This window comes from Sorex fumeus, unplaced genomic scaffold (genome assembly GCF_029834395.1).
Source record: "Sorex fumeus unplaced genomic scaffold, SorFum_2.1 ptg000024l, whole genome shotgun sequence".
NCBI classification, from domain to species: domain Eukaryota; kingdom Metazoa; phylum Chordata; class Mammalia; order Eulipotyphla; family Soricidae; genus Sorex; species Sorex fumeus.
This window is the reverse complement of record NW_026606081.1, coordinates 16,915,693-16,932,478: the sequence shown is the minus strand read 5'-3', so window position 1 is coordinate 16,932,478 and position 16,786 is coordinate 16,915,693. Positions and strand designations below refer to the sequence as shown.

At 51.7% G+C, this 16,786-nt stretch overlaps 1 protein-coding gene across 2 annotated transcripts in view; it reads left to right on the top strand.

Annotated features, from left to right (window-relative positions):
• Positions 1-16,786, top strand: part of LOC130023331 (glutathione S-transferase C-terminal domain-containing protein-like) — a 97,293-nt gene that overhangs the window by 21,200 nt on the left and 59,307 nt on the right. Inside the window, exon 1 of one of the 2 annotated variants that reach the window (XM_056113813.1) lies at positions 3,297-3,372. The exons of the other annotated variant lie outside the window; for it this stretch is intronic. The gene's annotated coding sequence lies outside the window, so the exon portion shown is untranslated. Of the gene's footprint in view, positions 1-3,296; positions 3,373-16,786 lie in introns of those variants that run through there. 2 annotated transcript variants of the gene reach the window in all.

Here is a 16,786-nt window from a genome sequence, read left to right as displayed (position 1 = left end):
ACTGCCCACAACACCCCAGGACACCCGTTTTTTTCTCCCTTCTCCTTCCCATGGCTTGTTCAGGGTGACTTGACACTTCACATGCAGAGAAACCATCAGAGGAAGGAAGCATCCTGATACACTACTCGCACTAGGCTTCCCCTTCCCCACCCATGAATGAGGAGCACCGACCCCGTTCCTGGACCCTGCTTTAAGCATCCCTGGCCCCCACGCCCCTCCCTCTCCAGCCCCCCACAGCAGCTCTGGCATCAGAAGAGTCACGTCCCTTTCATCCTGTCTGCTTCACGCTGTAGCAGAATTCCCTCAGAAAGTCCAGTATTTCATACTCCTTTTCTCCATTTCTCTTGCTGAGGCCGCATCCTACAGTTTGGTCTTTGTCCCACGATTGCAGGAAAAGACGCTCACCAATGCACGGCCAGACTAGGTGAACCGAGTGAAAACTATTTCACCTCCTACTTTCTCAGTCTTCTCACAAGGTTCCCCTGACTCCAGAGTAGTCCCTAAGGCTGGCTTGGGCCCGTCTTGTTTCTCCCCCAACCCCCTCTTCCTTGGGCCGGTCTCTGCGGCAGAACACAGAACATAGGCACTGCATACAGCCTGAGGGAAACGCAAACTGGATCTCGGCACTACACCTGCTGAAGCAGTCCGGGGCAGAGGCGGGCGGGGGCAGTGCACAGGAGCTGTACTTCAAGTGGACTATAATGGGCTGTTATAATCACTACCCTAGGCAGCCCGACCCAATGCCCATGATCGAGACTAACTTTCTCCGTACAGCCCATGACTCCTCCCATCGCAGGCCAGCCCAGCACGCTACTGGCTGCTGCCTCCTACCCCCCAGACCTCCAGCCACTGTAGCCTCCTTCCTCTCTCCCTCCTCTCCCACTGGAAGCGGCCCCAGCGCCTCGCAGCAACAACCCCCGCCTACCCATCCTCATCACCGCCGAGACCAGGCACCATCACTTGGGTCTGTCCTGCAGCTTGTCACTTGCCCAACTGAGTCCACCAGGCACTTCTCACCATCTAGAGGTTAAAGCATAAGATGCTGCATGAAGTCTTTGGTGCCCACATGGTGGCCACTGATATCTGGACAGCAGCTGGAGCAGGCACCAAGTACAGACTCCCTGAATATGCCTTGCCGCGGGCTTCTTTCCTTTCTGTGTTTTGGGCCACACCTGGGGATGCCCAGGGCTTAACTCGGGGGCTCCTGCATGCAAAGCAGGTGCTCTCGCCCTCTGAACCTTCTCCCTGGCCCCCATGTGGCACATTTCAAGACAATACAGCACTCTGCTGCCTGACACTTTGTGGAAGTCCCTGTAGTCTGTCTTACCGGTCCATCGAAACCAAGCTTCCCTCCACATGGTCCTGTAACAGTCTTATGCTCCACAGTCCCCAAACATCCTGTATTTCCTGGTTACCATCAGGCCCCACAGTTAGGCCAATAGTGTCTTCTTACTGCCCTGAAGATTCCATAAAGGCCGGCACCGACTTGGCAGAGCCCTGGGAGACAGCAGGGATGAGCTGGCCAGGAGAAGGGTGTCATCATCTCCTCCAGCAGACCATCTCCTCAGGCCTACACTCAGTACCCCCCCCCCCCCCCCAGCCCCTGGCTGCCCTGTTCACTCTGCTCGCTGTGGCTCTTCGCACTGTCCAGGGGCTGTAGGACGAATCCTTTTCGTTGTGCCACCAATTCCTTTCTCGGTAGTTTTATACGTGATATTACCAACTTTCCTCTCTTGACAGATGCCTCCTGCCCCACCCCCACGTGCCTGCAGCCCAAGTCCCACACTTTCGGTTTCTTGGTGCTCACAGGCCCACTTGCCCTAATGGCGTCTCACAGCTAGCTATGTCTAAGGCTGAGATCAGGAACAGTTCCTGGCGGAGATCCTTGTCCTGAGTTTTGGGTGACCCAATTGTGTGTGTGTGTGTGTGTGTGTGGTGGTGGGGGGGGTCCCAGACCTGCATCTGCTCCATCCACCTGAGCAGGGGGCAGGAGTTGGTGATGAGCCCACTTCCTTGTCCAGTTCCCCACTTCTTACTCTGCTTTCCTTTTGCCTCCACAGCAATAATCTTCTTTATTCTCCACGACATCAATACTGTTACCATATTTTTGTTCCTGAATCAATTTTCTTTTTCAGATCCCCTTAAAAAGGAAGGGTTTTTCCCTCCCTTCAAAATAAAGCCCAACTTCTTGACCTACCACTTTAGACAACCGAAAGAATGGTCCAAAGTTCTAGCTCTTCCTTTCCCTTCCCCTTCCTCCCAGGCCTTCCCTACAGCTAAGCTGCTCACTGGTCCTGCCACCTCTACTCCTTTTCTAGCTCTCGAGAGAATGACTTACTTATTGTTACCCATTTTCCAACTTCAACCGGGGCCACTACAAAGGCCCCTTCCCTAAGGCCTCCCCTCCTGGTGGCTGCTGTGCGGTGCTGGGCGCGGCGTGGCCGTGGAAGCGCGTGGGCGCAGGGAACCTGGGCACAGGTGTGCGTGGACACGGGTGTCTGCGCACACGAGTGTCTGTGGACACGGGCGTCTGTGCACACGTATGTTCGTGCACACGTTATGTCTGTGCACACGGCTGCCCATGCCACAGTCTTCTGTCCGAACCGCGCTGTTTCGCCCCGAGGAACCCTGAAGCCGCAGGTCAGAGCAGCAGCTCCGAGTCAACAGCGGCTTGCGCTCTGGCTGCCTGGTCCACCCCAGCACCCCAGGGACCCCAGAGCCCCTCTGGGGCTAGCCCCGCCCAGCTCCCAACGCCCAGTCCCAGGCCCGAGACCCTGCTCCGGACCCCGGATGGCCCCCCCACCCGACTCCGCCCCCGACGGCGGCCCCGCCCCCAGCCCCGCTCCCCACGCTGACCCCGAACACGCCGGCATCCAGCCCGACGGCGCCCCCACCCCGACCTCCTCACGCCCACCCCGACCCGACCCCGACTGGGGTCCCCAGCCCCCGCCCCCCAGGTGCCCTCCCCCATCCTGCCCCGCCCCCGTCCGGCCGGCACCCCCAGACCCCGCCCCGACCGCGACCCCTGACCCCGACCCCGCGCCGCCCCGCCCCGCCCCGCGGGGAAACGCGGCCCCGGAACCTGCGTCCGTCTGTCTGTCAGTCCGTCCGTCCCGGGGGCCGCGCGCCGGGCGTGCCCGCCGCCACTCACCGCTGCTCCCCTCCGCGCCGCCGTCCGTCCGTCCGTCCGCCCGCGGGGATTCGGGATCTCGGAACCAGGCCCGGCCCGGCGGCGGCGCGGAAAAGCTTTGGCTGCGGCGGCCGGAAGTGACGTAGGGCGCTTCCGGTCCGGGGCTGTCACGGCCCCTCCGCCCCCTTGGTGCTGCCCACGCGTGGCGCGTGCCCACGCGTGGCGCGAGCCGCGGCCAACCGGTAAGGAGCGTCCGGTAGAGTCGGTGCCCGGGGCAGCGCGTGCGCCGGCACCCGCCACTCCGGATCCCCCCGGGGCGCGTCGGGACTCCCGATCCCTGCATCCCACCGGGGCTCTGGGACTCCCGACCCCCGGATCCCCCCGGATCCCCCCGGGGCGCGTCGGGACTCCCGATCCCCGGATCCCCCCGGGGCTCCGGGACTCCCGACCCCCGGATCCCCCCGGGGCGCGTCGGGACTCCCGATTCCCGGATCCCCCCGGGGCTCCGGGGCTCCCGACCCCCGATCCCCCCCGGGGCGCCGGGACCCCGGATCCCCCTGGGGCGCGTTGGGACCCCCCGATCCCCGAATCCCCCGGGGCGCGTCAGGACCCCCGACCCCCGGATGCCCCCGGAGTGCGCCCGTACCCCCGGCCTGCAAGCCGCACGCGGGGTGGGCTAGGGGGTCTCACACGGACGTCGCCCGGACGGTGGTCCCGGCACCCGCGTCCAGCCGGAGCAGGTGCATCAAAAGAGCCCCCACCCCCACCCCGAGAAAGCGCAGGTGCGGGGCAGGTGGGCGCGGCCGCGCGGGATGCAGGGGAGAGGATTCTGGGGTGCGGAATCTGGGCTCTGGGCTCTGGGCTCTGGGTCTGGGTCTGAGTCTGGGGTCTGGGTCCGGGGTCTGGGGTCAGGGGTCTGGGGTCTGGATTTGGAGTTTGGGGTCTGGATTTGGAGTTTGGGGTCTGGGTCTGGGTCCGGGGTCTGGGTCTGGGGTCTGACCCTGCGGGCGCGGCCAGGAGGTCCCACCACACCTGAAGGAAGCTGGACCTGAGAGTGTGGTGAGACTTGGGGGTCGTTCGGGCCTTTGCATCCCCCTGTGCTCACTCACTGTCCCAGACAAAGACGCAGGGCTGGGCTTCCTGTGGCCGGGGAGAGTTTAGTTAAGGTTTGTGGGTTTTTTACCTCCCAGTCCCGGGTTGTAAGCCTGTTTACTTTGTAGCTTTTTCATTGGGATTGAATGGAAAGTGGATACAGTAGCCTGCGGCCTTTCCCACGGCAACTGTATAGCAGATCTTGGGGTTTGAGGTCTCAGGCCCAGCAACTGAGTCGGCGCGCAGCCCTAGGTTATGTATCTGATCTCCTGGAGTCAAAGCGGCCCGCGGTCGGATTAGACCTTGGGCTGTGAGGATTTGCACTACACTGTATGGAGGGCAGAAGTCAGGTTCTGTGTTCTGAGGTTCAGTTTGATTTCCAGCCTATGTGGCTAGCACACATCTCTCGTGTTGTGGTCCAGTAAGGCCCGGGTCAGGCGGGACTGCATGACCAGCGGATCCCAGATGCTCCCTCCTTCCGGGAGAGTTGAGGGCGCTGTCAGCTCTATCTACCTTTCACTGTTTCACGTCTCCCCTTATCGGGCAGCTAGTTTTAACCATCACGTTTTGACCTTTAAGGACTTCATTACATGCATCCTCACATCACAGAATAAGCATCGAAGCAACGCGAAACTTGAGCTTTGGGGTGTTGCTGCTCAAAGTTTACTCAGTTATTGTGGTCACTCCTGGTGATGCTGGGGGACCAAACGCAAGGATCCAGCAGGTGTAAGACAAAACCAGGCAAGCATCTCAACCCATTAACTGCCTCTGCAGAAGCGGTTTCATTTATTTCCTTTCTTTGACACTGCTGTTGTGATGGCGAGGGTTGCACACCGACCTGTATGTGGGGGAGGGTGCAGTGGGTAAGGGCTCACCCATACGCGGGCAACCCAGCCTTAATCTTTGGTGCCCTGTTTGTTCCCCCGAGCCTGCCAGGAATAAGCCCTGAGTGGGCTGTAGCCCCTGAACAGACAAATAATAAAACGTAAAAGTTCGATTACTCCCATGCAATTTTAGAGTAAATGATAAATATTTAAGGGCTTAATATGGAATACATTATTTGGTTTTCACAATACTATGATAGAATCTGTTACTGTCCAACATGTTACATATGAAGAAAACGAGACAAAAATGTATTGCTGCTAACTCTGAGTCATTTGAATCCCGTTAGTTGGCTGCTAAGTTTTGGCCCTCCTGCATAACTTCTGCAATTCTTGGTATACAAATATTTTTGCTCAGTATGTGGAATCTACACGAAGCAATATCTCTGCTTTCCTTTATAAGTTTGGAGGGATCTTAGTTAATTCTTTTCTGGTGGTGAGCTTGTTTTTATTTTAAATTATACTTAGTTGGCTCATATACTGGAGTTATTCACTGGAAGCCCTCTCTGGTGCTGTGATTCCTGAGATCACTGAGTGGTTTCTGGGCTCTCATTCCTATACTCTGTCCCTCCTTGGACTAGAACAGTGAGTCCTGTTGACTACTGGAGAGCAAGTGTCAGGTGGGGGCGGGAAGGGAAAGGGAGGGAAGGGAGTCACAGCAGTGCTTGCAAACCTGGTGGTCGCAGGCCCAGGGCAATGGAAGAGCAAGTGGCCCAAACCCCTTGGGGAAGAGCATGGGAGAGGGATAGGGAGAGCGTTTTTTTTTTTTTCCAAATAGGGGAGGTTGTTTTTTTCCTATTTTTTTTGGGGGGGGGGAAGCAATACCCAGCAATGCTCCTGGCTCTGCACTCAGGAATTACTCTTGGAAGTGCTTGGGGGACCATACAGGATGCCCAGGATAGAACCTAGGTCAGCCACGTGAAAGACAACCAGCCGCCCTACCTGCTGCAGTATCACTCTGGTCCCAACAAACAAAGTTTTTTTTTTTTTAATTGGTGAATCAACATAAGGTACAGTTACAGACTTACAAACTTTTGTCCTTGTTTTTCAGTCATACATTGATCGGGCACCCATCCCTCCACCAGTGCCCATTTTCCACCATCAATGGCCCCAGCATCCCTCCCACCACCCCCACTGCCTCTGTGGCAGGGCATTCCCTTTTGCTCTCTCTCTCCCCTTTTGGGTGTTGTGGTTTGCAGTAGAGATATTAAGTGGCTCTCATTCGATCTATAGTCTACTTTCAGTCCACATCTCCTATCCCAAGCGGGCCCTCCTAGCACCCTTTATTTGGTGGTTCCTTCGAAACAGAGAAAGTTTTAAGCAGGAGTGTTCTTGGCATCTTGCAAGGAATGAGCAAAGGGCCAGTACGGGTGTGAGTACCACATCAGAAAAGGATTGCCACTCGGAGCTGAAGCAATAGCACAGCGGGTAGGGCATTTGCCTTGCACGTGGCTGACCCGGGTTCGATCCCTGGCATCCCATATGGTCCCCCAAGCACTGTCAGGAGTAACTCCTGAGTGTAGAGCCAGAAGTGACCTCTGAGAATCTCTGGGTGTGACCCAAAAGGGAAAAAAAATGAAAAGGATTACCAGGGAGCTGGAGCGATAGCACAGTGAGTAGGGTGTTTCCCTTGCACGCAGCTGACCCAGGTTCGATTCCTAGCATCCCATATGGTCCCCTGAGCACTTCCAGGAGTAATTTCTGAGTGCAGAGCCAGGAGTAACCCCTGTGCATTGCCTCGTGTGACCCAAAAAGCAAAAAAAAAAAAAAAAAAAAAAAAAAAAGAGAAAAGAAAAGATTGTCAGGGTGTTTTATTTTGAGTGTGAATGAATGTGGATTTTGAGTAGGGAACACCCACAAATTTTCTGTTTGCTTTCATTTGTTGTGGGTACACCCGAAAGTGCTCAAGTCTTGCTCCTGGCTCTGTGCTCAGTGACTACCCTTGGTGGGGCTCGGGGGCCCCTTTGAGATGCTGTGGATCCAACCTGGGTTGGCCATGTGCAAGGCAAGCACAGTGACCACTGTACTGTCTGGCCCCTGGTTTTGTTTTTAGGGGCTTAGCCTGTTTTCAGAGAAAGAACTTTAGTGTGGAAGTTCCAGAAAAATAATTAATAGACTTTTGTGATATTTGTAACATCTGGTGAGGTTATAGATAAGAGAGTGGTAGAGATTCTACCACTACCAATGACTAGTCATTGGGAGTTTTTTGAGGAGTTGTTTCAGTTTAATTCAGTGTATAATGAGTCACATTCTTGAGTTTATTTCTAGTTGTGTAGCATAATTAAAAAGTGAAAAGTCAGTAATCAGAAGAATGAATATAGATTGTGAGCTAGGCAAAGTGTCCAGCCAACCATGGTCGTTAAGAGGCTCAACGAGGATCCAGGAAGAGAATCATGAATAAACTAGCAAAGAACCATCATTCCCCCCACCCAAAAAAAAATCAAGAAAACAATCCATTGCTTGCTGAGTTGTCCAGTAATGAATGACCTGCCTCTTGAATGGTCACTTTAATCAACGGCTGCTGAGATGAGAACATTCACTTAGAATAATAATTTTAAAAATAATTAAAAATAATTTCTGATTATTTTCTTTTGGGGAAAATTGATGCAATAAAATTGCATCATGCTTCATTTTATGAAATTCTAAGTTTATACATTTTTTTTTAGGAAATGTAAAATGTCTTTTCCTATATGTTTTATAGTAAGATCCTTTTATAGGTTGAATTAACACTTTTGGATTGATTAACATTTTAAAACATGTACAGTTCTCAACCCTGATGTAACTAATATCTACATTTAAAATGAATTGAGTATAGAAATAATAAATGTACTTAGAAATATGCATATTGGGGCTGGAGTGATAGTTTAGTGGGTTGGGCGTTTGCTTTGCACATGGCCGACCTAGGTTTGATTCCTGGCACCTGTATGGTTCCTTGAGCTTGTCAGGGTTCTGAGCATAGAACCAGAGGTAAACTACGAGATGTGACCACCAACTTCTCGAAGAGGTTATATTTATTTAGAATTGCATTCTTTGAAGCTTGTTAAGCTATCAGTTCTACACATGTTGATAATTTCTTATTTGATCAAAAGCAATTAAAAGGTTTGATATTGTTACATCTGTAACTTTTCAGTTTCTATTATGTAACATGTAACTTAGCTGTTTATCTTCAAAGTAGTATTTAGTGCAGAGATCTAGACTTGAAGTTTGAGTATAAACTTGCCACCTTTTTTTATCTTCTTCAGAAGTATTTTTTTCTTTTTTATGTAGGAGTACTGCTATTTATTCAGCCACAGATTAGCTGATTGAATTGGGCATGAACTGCACCTTACCTTGTTTTTTTAATTTTTTATAATTTTATTTATTGAAACACCATGAGAGCAGTTACAAAGCTTTCGGGTTTAAGTCTCAGTCATACAATGAAACACCCGTACCTTCACCAGTGCTCATTCTCCACCACCAAAACCCCCATCCTAACCCCTCCCCCTACCTGTGAGGCAGATGATTTCCACATTACTCTCTCCCCACTTTGATTAGATTCAATATTTTGACACCAGACCCACCATTATTATTTGGGATTTTACACCAACTCTCAGGTCTGCTGAAAAGGGAACAATAGACAATTCATTTTCTACTGCTAGTTATGAATAACATATGACGTAGAGTGGCTGCAGTAGTGACTGAGTGATTTTGAAATTCCGAAATTTTAACACTTAAATCTGGAGGGATTTCTACCAAAACCTGCTGGGCTGGGTTCTGAGATTTGTTCCTGAGTCTCTGGGATCACCGCCGTTAAGCAGCTTGATCAGGAGCCAGAAAGACCAATCATGGGTGGCGACTCGGTCTTGTTGAGACAGGAAGGAAAGGGCTAGCTCAACCCCCATCCCGTGAGGCCCCGCGTGTCTCTTCACTGAGGGCCAAAACCTGACTGTACAATGGCCTCTGGAGGATGGCGGCCACCGAGCCACCAAGGGGGAGCAGGCAGAGGGACAGCACCCTTTTCCTCCCTGGTGTGGCCAGCGAAAATTACCTACTGCGGGGTACAAGTATTTTTTCTTAACACCGTTCTAAATATAAAAAACAGTGAAGTAGTAGAGTAGCGATGATGATAAAAAAGAAAATGTCATTCAAACACATCTGTCGTTAGTTGTGAAGGATCGCTTTATCAGCAGCATTCATCTCTACACACATACAAACATCCTTAGGAGATTCAGTGAGGGTCGGATGGTCGGAGGAAGCGCTCCTGAGAAGGCTATACAGGAGCAAGATGGATGAGGAGGGCCTCCTTAAGAGATTCACTGAGAAGTCGGATGGCTGGAGGTGGCGCTCCTGATGAGATTCAGTGAAGAGTCGGATGGTCAGAGGAGGCGCTCCTGAGGAGGCTATAGAGGACTCAGATGGATGAGGAGGTGCTCTTTAGGAGATTTTCTGAGCAATCTGATGGTTGGAGGAGGCGCTCTGGAGGCAGGTGGAGGTGGAATCGCTCCTTAGTAGGTTCACTGAGGAGAGGAAATGTTTGGTGGAGGCGCTCCTGTGCAGGTTCGGTGAGGAGCTGGATGGTAGGAGGAGGCACTCGTGACGAGGCTCTAGAGGAGTCAGATGAAGAGGAGGCGCACCTTAGGAGATTCAGTGAGGAGTCTGATGTTTGATGGCGTTACTCCTGAGGGGGTTCAGTGAAGACCTGGATCTTTGGAGGAGGCGCCTCTGAGGAGGCTATAGAGATGTCAATTGGATGATGTGGCGCTCCTAAGGAGATTCACTTACGAGTCAGATGTTTGCTGGAGGCGCTCCATAGGGGATTCAATGAGATTTCGGATGGTCGGAGGAGGCGATCCTGAGGAGGATATAGAGGACTCAGATGGTTGAGAAGCTGCTCCTTACGAAATTTCCTGAGCAATCTGATGGTTGGAGGAGGCACTCCTGAGTAGGCTGTAGAGGAGGTAGAGGGAGGCGGAATCGCTCCTTAGTAGATTCACTGAGGAGACGAATGTTTGGTGGAGGCGCTCCTATGGAGGTTCGGCGAGGAGCTGGATGGTAGGAGGAGGCACTGCTGAGGAGGCTATGGAGGAGTCAGATGATGAGGAGGCCCTCCTTACTAGTTCAATGAGGAATTGGATGTTTGATGCCGGCACTCCTGAGGGGGTTCAGTGAAGACCTGGATCTTTGGAGGAGGCGCCCCTGAGGAGGCTATAGAGATGTCAGTTGGATGATGAGGCGCTCCTTGGGAGATTCACTTACGAGTCGGATGTTTGCTGTAGGCGCTCCCTAGGAGATTTAATAAGGATTCGGATGGTCGGAGGAGGCGATACTGAGGAGGCTATAGAGGTCTCAGATGGATGAGGAGGTGCGCCTTAGGAAATTTACTGAGCAATCTGATGGTTGGAGGAGGCGCTCCTGAGTAGGCTATACAGGAGGAAGATGGAGGAGGATTCGGTCCTTAGTAGATTCACTGAGGAAACGAATGTTTGGTGGAGGGGCTCCTGTGGAGGTTCGGTGAGGAGCTGGATGGTAGGAGGAGGCACTGCTGACGAGGCTATAGAGGACTCAGATAAAGAGGAGGCCTCAGGAGATTCAATGAGGAGTTGGGTGTTTGATGCAGGCACTCCTGTCGGGGTTCAGTGAAGACCTGGATCTTTGGAGGAGGTGCCCCTGCGGAGGCTATAGAGATGTCAGTTGGATGATGAGGCGCTCCTTAGGGGATTCACTTACGAGTCCGATGTTTGCTGGAGGCGCTCCTTAGGAGATACAATGAGGATTCGGATGGTCGAGGAGGTGATCCTGAGGAGGCTATAGAGGGCTCAGATGGATGAGGAGGTGCGCCTTAGGAAATTTACTGAGCAAACTGATGGTTGAAGGAGGCGCTCCTGAGTAGGCTATAGAGGAGGTAGATGGAGGAGGAATCGCTCCTTAGTAGACTGACTGAGGAAACGAATGTTTGGTGGAGGCGCTCCTGTGGAGGTTCGGTGAGGAGCTGGATGGTAGGAGGAGGCACTCCTGAGGAGGCTATAGAGGAGTCAGATGAAGATGAGGCGCCCCTTAGGAGATTCAATGAGGATTCGGATGTTTGATGGCGGCACTCCTCAGGTGGTTCAGTGAAGACCTGGATCTTTTGAGGAGACGCCCCTGAGGAGGCTATAGAGAAGTCAGTTGGATGATGAGGCGCTCCTTAGGAGATTCACTTACCAGTCGGATGTTTGCTGGATGCGCTCCTTAGGTGATTCAATGAGGATTCGGATGGTAGGAGGAGGCGCTCCTGAGGAGGATATAGAGGACTCAGATGGATGAGGATGTGCTCGTTAGGATATTTACTGAGCATCCGGATGGATGGATGAGGCGCTCTGGAGGCAGATGGAGGAGGAATCGCTCCTTAGTACATTCACTGAGGAGTCAGATGTTTGTTGGAGGCGCTTGTGAGGACTTCGGTGAGGAGCTGGATGGTAGGAGGAGGCACTGTTGAGGAGGCTATGGAGGAGTCAGATGAAGAGGAGGCCCTCCTTAGGAGATTCAATGAGGAGTTGGGTGTTTGATGGAGGCACTCCTGAGGGGGTTCAGTGAAGACCTGGATCTTTGGAGGAGGCGCCCCTGAGGAGGCTATAGAGATGTCAGTTGTATGATGAGGCGCTCCTTAAGAGATTCACTTACGAGTCCGATGTTTGCTGAAGGCGCTCCTTAGGAGATTCAATGAGGATTCGTATGGTCAGAGGAGGCGAACCTGAGGAGTCTATAGAGGTCTCAGAGGGATGAGGAGGTGCGCCTTAGGAAATTTACTGAGCAATCTGATGGTTGGAGGAGGCGCTCCTGAGTAGGCTATAGAGGAGGTAGATGGAGGAGGAATCGCTCCTTAGTAGATTCACTGAGGAGAGGAATGTTTGGTGGAGGGGCTCCTGTGGAGGTTCGGTGAGGAGCTGCATGGTAGGAGGAGGCACTCCTGAGGAGGCTATAGAGATGTCAGTTGGATGATGAGGCGCTCCTTAGGAGATTCATTGAGGAGTCGGATGGTCGGCGCCGTTGCTCCTTAGGAGACTATAGAGGAATCTGATGAGGAGAAGGCGCTCCTTAGGAGATTCACTGAGCACTCGGATCGTTTTTGGAGGCCGTCCTGAGGAGGGTATTGAGGAGTCAGATGAAGAGTAGGCCCTCCTTAGGAGATTCACTGTTAGGTCTGATGTTTGGTGGAGGCACTCCTAAGGAGATTCAATGAGGTGTCGAATGGTAGGATCAGGCGCTACTGAGGAGGCTATCGAGGACTTTGCTGGGTTAGGAGGCTATTCTTAGGAGATTCACTGAACAGTCGGCTTTTTTTCCCAGTTCTGCATAGTTTCCTGAGCACCATCACAAGATTCCCTGGTAGCTCCGAGGGAGAAAAGCAATACCACCTCCACCCTCCACCAACAGAACGAAAAGAATGTCAATCAAATTGATATCTAATGATATGAATCAACAATGAATAAAGTTAGAGGGAAAAAAACTTTTCAGGCAAAAATGAGAACTAATAAAAAGGACATTTTATGATGAACAAAATATTTTTAAGGTCTGGAGTGATAGAACAGAGAGTGGGGCATTTGCCTTGCATACAGTCGACCTGGGTTCGATCCGTGGCATCCCATTTTGGTTCCCCAAGCAATGCCAGGAGTGATTCCTGAGTGCTGAGCCAGAAGTAACCCCTGAGTATCACTGGATGTCACCCAAAAAAGGCAATAAATAAATAAATGTTTTAAAGTTCAGAGAAAGGAAAACTATGGTTAAGGAAAGATCGATGAATGAGGTCAAAGAAGTAGGAAGATATCTGATCAGAGGACATTCAAAAGTGCTTATTAGATTTGAGTCCATATTCATAGTAAGTTACATAACTAAAAAGTGATTACCAACTAGAAAATAAAAGACATACGGTATGTTTTGGATAGCCATAAGATCTTTACCATTACGATCTCCAAATTATTCTGAAACATAGTCTTTTTTTTTGTTTTTGTTTTTAGGCCACACCCATAAATGCACAGGGTTTCTTCTGGCTCTGTGCTCGAAATCCCCACTGGTGATGGGTGGGGAACCATAGGACGCTGGGGATTGAAGTTGGGTTGGCTGCATGTAAGGCAAATGTACCGCCCACTATACTATCACTCGTGCCCACATATTCTGGAAGATAAACGCGAAAAAAAAGGCTAAGAGAATTTTGAAGTAATTCATCAAATATTTTTATTTATTGGAATTTAAGATTTCACAAATAATAAATTGAAAATCACACCAAAAAAAAAAAAGAGGAGTCGAATTGATGGAGAAAGCGCTCCTGAGCAGCTTCACTGAGTAGATGGATGGTACGATGAGGCTCTCCTGAGGAAGCTATAGAGATGTCAGTTGGATGATGAGGCGCTCCTTAGGAGATTCACTTACGAGTCCGATGTTTGCTGGAGGCGCTCCTTAGGAGATTCAATGAGGATTCGAAAGTTGAGAGGAGGCGATCCTGATGAGGCTATAGAGGACTCAGATGGATGAGGAGGTGCGCCTTAGGAAATTTACTGAGCAATCTGATGGTTGGAGGATGCGCTCCTGAGTAGTCTATAGAGGAGGTAGATGGAGGAGGAATCGCTCCTTAGTAGATTGACTGAGAGGACGAATGTTTCGTGGACGTGCTCCTGTGCAGGTTCGCAGAGGAGCTGGATGGATGGAGGAGGTACCCCTGAGGAGGCTATAGAGGAGTCCGGTGAAGATGAGGCGCACCTTAGGAGATTGAATGAAGATTCGGATGTTTGATGGTGGCACTCCTGAGGGGGTTCAGTGAAGTCCTGGATCTTTTGAGGAGGCGCCCCTGAGGAGGCTATAGAGATGTCAGTTGGATGATGAGGCGCTCCTTAGGAGATTCACTTACAAGTCAGATGTTTGCTGCATGCGCTCCTTAGGTGATTCAATGAGGATTCGGACGGTCGTAGGAGGCGCTCCTTAGAATGATATAGAGGACTCAGATTGATGAGGATGTGCTGTTTATGGTACTTACTGAGCAATGGGATGGTTCGAGGAGGCGCTCTGGAAACAGAGGGAGGAGTAATCGCTCCTTAGTACATTCACTGAGGAGTCAGATGTTTGTGGGAGGCGCACGTGAGGATTTCGGTGAGGAGCTAGATGGTAGGAGGAGGCACTGCTGAGGAGGCTATGGAGGAGTCAGATGAAGGGGAGGCCCCCCTTAGGAGATTCAATGAGGAGTTAGGTGTTTGATGCAGGCACTCCTGAGGGGGTTCAGTGAAGACCTGGATCTTTGGAGGAGGCGCCCCTGAGGAGGCTATAGAGATGTCAGTTGGAAGACGAGGCGCTCCTTAGGAGATTCACTTACGAGTCCGATGTTTGCTGAAGGCCCTCTTTAGGAGATTCAATGAGGATTCCTTTGGTCGAGGAGGCGATCCTGAGGAGGCTATAGAGGTCTCAGAGGGATGAGGAGGTGCGCCTTAGGAAATTTACTGAGCAATCTGATGGTTGGAGGATGCGCTCCTGAGTAGGCTGTAGAGGAGGTAGATGGAGGAGGAATCGCTCCTTAGTAGATTGACTGAGAGGACGAATGTTTCGTGGACGTGCTCCTGTGCAGGTTCGCAGAGGAGCTGGATGGATGGAGGAGGTACCCCTGAGGAGGCTATAGAGGAGTCCGGTGAAGATGAGGCGCACCTTAGGAGATTGAATGAAGATTCGGATGTTTGATGGTGGCACTCCTGAGGGGGTTCAGTGAAGTCCTGGATCTTTTGAGGAGGCGCCCCTGAGGAGGCTATAGAGATGTCAGTTGGATGATGAGGCGCTCCTTAGGAGATTCACTTACAAGTCAGATGTTTGCTGCATGCGCTCCTTAGGTGATTCAATGAGGATTCGGACGGTCGTAGGAGGCGCTCCTTAGAATGATATAGAGGACTCAGATTGATGAGGATGTGCTGTTTATGGTACTTACTGAGCAATGGGATGGTTCGAGGAGGCGCTCTGGAAACAGAGGGAGGAGTAATCGCTCCTTAGTACATTCACTGAGGAGTCAGATGTTTGTGGGAGGCGCACGTGAGGATTTCGCTGAGGAGCTAGATGGTAGGAGGAGGCACTGCTGAGGAGGCTATGGAGGAGTCAGATGAAGAGGAGGCCCCCCTTAGGTGATTCAATGAGGAGTTGGGTGTTTGATGCAGGCACTCCTGAGGGTGTTCAGTGAAGACCTGGATCTTTGGAGGAGGTGCCCCTGAGGAGGCTATAGAGTTGTCAGTTGGATGATGAGGCGCTCCATAGGAGATTCACTTACGAGTCCGATGTTTGCTGACGGCCCTCCTTAGGAGATTCAATAAGGATTCCTTTGGTCGAGGAGGTGATCCTGAGGAGGCTATAGGAGTCTCAGAGGGATGAGGAGGTGCGCCTTAGGAAATTTACTGAGCAATCTGATGGTTGGAGGAGGCGCTCCTTAGTAGGCTATAGAGGAAGTAGATGGAGGAGGAATCGCTCCTTAGTATATTCACTGAGGAGAAGAATTTTTGGTGGAGGCTCTCCTGTGGAGGTTCGGTGAGGAGCTGCATGGTAGGAGAGGCATTCCTGAGGACGCTATAGAGGAGTCAGATGAAGATGAGGCGCCCCTTTGGAGATTCAATGAGGATTCGGATGGTCAGAGGAGGCGATCCTGAGGAGGCTATAGAGGTCTCAGAGGGATGAGGAGGTGCGCCTTAGGAAATTTACTGAGCAATCTGATGGTTGGAGGATGCGCTCCTGAGTAGGCTATAGAGGAGGTAGATGGAGGAGGAATCGCTCCTTAGTAGATTGACTGAGAAGACGAATGTTTCGCGGAGGTGCTCCTGTGCAGGTTTGCGGAGGAGCTGGATGGATGGAGGAGGCACCCCTGAGGAGGCTATAGAGGAGTCAGATGAAGATGAGGCACCCCTTAGGAGATTGAATGAAGATTCGGATGTTTCATGGTGGCACTCCTGAGGGGGTTCAGTGAATTCCTGGGTCTTTTGAGGAGGCGCCCCTGAGGAGGCTATAGAGATGTCAGTTGGATGATGAGGCGCTCCTTAGGAGATTCACTTACGAGTCAGATGTTTGCTGCATGCGCTCCTTAGGTGATTCGCTGAGGATTCGGACGGTCGGAGGAGGCGCTCCGTAGAAGGATATAGAGGACTCAGATTGATGAGGATGTGCTCTTTATAGTATTTACTGAGCAATGGGATGGCTCGAGGAGGCGCTCTGGAGACAGATGGAGGAGTAATCGCTCCTTAGTACATTCAATGAGGAGTCAGATGTTTGTGGGAGGCGCACGTGAGGATTTCGGTGAGGAGCTAGATGGTTGGAGGAGGCACTGCTGAGGAGGCTATGGAGGAGTCAGATGAAGAGGAGTCCCCCCTTAAGAGATTCAATGAGGAGTTAGGTGTTTGATGCAGGCACTCCTGAGGGGGTTCAGTGAAGACCTGGATCTTTGGAGGAGGCGCCCCTGAGGAGGCTATAGAGATGTCAGTTGGAAGATGAGGCGCTCCTTAGGAGATTCACTTACGAGTCCGATGTTTGCTGAAGGCCCTCTTTAGGAGATTCAATGAGGATTCCTTTGGTCGAGGAGGCGATCCTGAGGAGGCTATAGAGGTCTCAGAGGGATGAGGAGGTGCGCCTTAGGAAATTTACTGAGCAATCTGATGGTTGGAGGATGCGCTCCTGAGTAGGCTGTAGAGGAGGTAGATGGAGGAGTAATCGCTCC